This window comes from Taudactylus pleione, unplaced genomic scaffold (assembly GCF_031769625.1).
Source record: "Taudactylus pleione unplaced genomic scaffold, aTauple2 ptg000109l, whole genome shotgun sequence".
In the NCBI taxonomy this organism is placed as follows: Eukaryota; Metazoa; Chordata; class Amphibia; order Anura; family Myobatrachidae; genus Taudactylus; species Taudactylus pleione.
In genome coordinates this window covers 14,423,489-14,426,349 of record NW_028284511.1, presented here as the reverse complement: position 1 = coordinate 14,426,349, position 2,861 = coordinate 14,423,489, and positions in this window count along the sequence as shown.

Sequence of the window (2,861 nt, the reverse complement as noted above, 5' to 3'; positions counted from 1 at the left end):
CTTGCTTGTTTGTATTAGAATTTTATGACTTGTATCTGGTGTGGGTGAGGGTAATGAGGGTGGGTGTCATCAGTGACTACACATGTTATGCTTAACTATATAATCAGTAGGTCACAAGGCTTTAGGCTTGTACAAGGCTGCTAGGTTTTATTTCAAAGTGGGTTTTTTCTAAGTGGGACTACATATACAGCATAACTTCAAGAGTTAGTCAGGAGTTCTTACTAGCTATATCCTCTGCGATCAGTGAGGGATGATGATTTGACGGATTTTTCCATTCTTCCATTGCAGGTAATCATATATTTGCACCCGGCACCTATTATAGAAAAACCAATGCTGTCTGGAATTCTCTGATTTGCTGGGTAATCATATATTTGCACCAGGCACCTATTATAGAAAAACCAATGCTGTCTGGAATTCTCTGTTTTGCTGGGTAATCATATATTTGCACCAGGCACCTATTATAGAAAACCAATGCTGTCTGGAATTCTCTGATTTGCTGGGTATACTGTCTTTATTTAATATCTGTAAACACCAGAGTAACTTTAAATTTAATTTTATAGTCAGATCTTATCTCCTAGCTTCATGGGATGCTGTTTTGGCCTTGCTTGTTTGTATTAGAATTTTATGACTTGTATCTGGTTTGGGTGAGGGTAATGAGGGTGGGTGTCATCAGTGACTACACATGTGATGCTTAACTATATAATCAGTAGGTCACAAGGCTTTAGGCTTGTACAAGGCTGCTAGGTTTTATTTCAAAGTGGGTTTTTTCTAAGTGGGACTACATATACAGCATAACTTCAAGAGTTAGTCAGGAGTTCTTACTAGCTATATCCTCTGCGATCAGTGAGGGATGATGATTTGACGGATTTTTCCATTCTTCCATTGCAGGTAATCATATATTTGCACCCGGCACCTATTATAGAAAAACCAATGCTGTCTGGAATTCTCTGATTTGCTGGGTAATCATATATTTGCACCAGGCACCTATTATAGAAAAACCAATGCTGTCTGGAATTCTCTGTTTTGCTGGGTAATCATATATTTGCACCAGGCACCTATTATAGAAAAACCAATGCTGTCTGGAATTCTCTGTTTTGCTGGGTAATCATATATTTGCACCAGGCACCTATTATAGAAAACCAATGCTGTCTGGAATTCTCTGATTTGCTGGGTATACTGTCTTTATTTAATATCTGTAAACACCAGAGTAACTTTAAATTTAATTATATAGTCAGATCTTATCTCCTAGCTTCATGGGATGCTGTTTTGGCCTTGCTTGTTTGTATTAGAATTTTATGACTTGTATCTGGTGTGGGTGAGGGTAATGAGGGTGGGTGTCATCAGTGACTACACATGTTATGCTTAACTATATAATCAGTAGGTCACAAGGCTTTAGGCTTGTACAAGGCTGCTAGGTTTTATTTCAAAGTGGGTTTTTTCTAAGTGGGACTACATATACAGCATAACTTCAAGAGTTGGTCAGGAGTTCTTACTAGCTATATCCTCTGCGATCAGTGAGGGATGATGATTTGACGGATTTTTCCATTCTTCCATTGCAGGTAATCATATATTTGCACCCGGCACCTATTATAGAAAAACCAATGCTGTCTGGAATTCTCTGATTTGCTGGGTAATCATATATTTGCACCAGGCACCTATTATAGAAAAACCAATGCTGTCTGGAATTCTCTGTTTTGCTGGGTAATCATATATTTGCACCAGGCACCTATTATAGAAAACCAATGCTGTCTGGAATTCTCTGATTTGCTGGGTATACTGTCTTTATTTAATATCTGTAAACACCAGAGTAACTTTAAATGTAATTATATAGTCAGATCTTATCTCCTAGCTTCATGGGATGCTGTTTTGGCCTTGCTTGTTTGTATTAGAATTTTATGACTTGTATCTGGTGTGGGTGAGGGTAATGAGGGTGGGTGTCATCAGTGACTACACATGTTATGCTTAACTATATAATCAGTAGGTCACAAGGCTTTAGGCTTGTACAAGGCTGCTAGGTTTTATTTCAAAGTGGGTTTTTTCTAAGTGGGACTACATATACAGCATAACTTCAAGAGTTAGTCAGGAGTTCTTACTAGCTATATCCTCTGCGATCAGTGAGGGATGATGATTTGACGGATTTTTCCATTCTTCCATTGCAGGTAATCATATATTTGCACCCGGCACCTATTATAGAGAAACCAATGCTGTCTGGAATTCTCTGATTTGCTGGGTATACTGTCTTTATTTAATATCTGTAAACACCAGAGTAACTTTAAATTTAATTATATTATAGTCAGATCTTATCTCCTAGCTTCATGGGATGCTGTTTTGGCCTTGCTTGTTTGTATTAGAATTTTATGACTTGTATCTGGTGTGGGTGAGGGTAATGAGGGTGGGTGTCATCAGTGACTACACATGTTATGCTTAACTATATAATCAGTAGGTCACAAGGCTTTAGGCTTGTACAAGGCTGCTAGGTTTTATTTCAAAGTGGGTTTTTTCTAAGTGGGACTACATATACAGCATAACTTCAAGAGTTAGTCAGGAGTTCTTACTAGCTATATCCTCTGCGATCAGTGAGGGATGATGATTTGACGGATTTTTCCATTCTTCCATTGCAGGTAATCATATATTTGCACCCGGCACCTATTATAGAAAAACCAATGCTGTCTGGAATTCTCTGATTTGCTGGGTAATCATATATTTGCACCAGGCACCTATTATAGAAAAACCAATGCTGTCTGGAATTCTCTGTTTTGCTGGGTAATCATATATTTGCACCAGGCACCTATTATAGAAAACCAATGCTGTCTGGAATTCTCTGATTTGCTGGGTATACTGTCTTTATTTAATATCTGTAA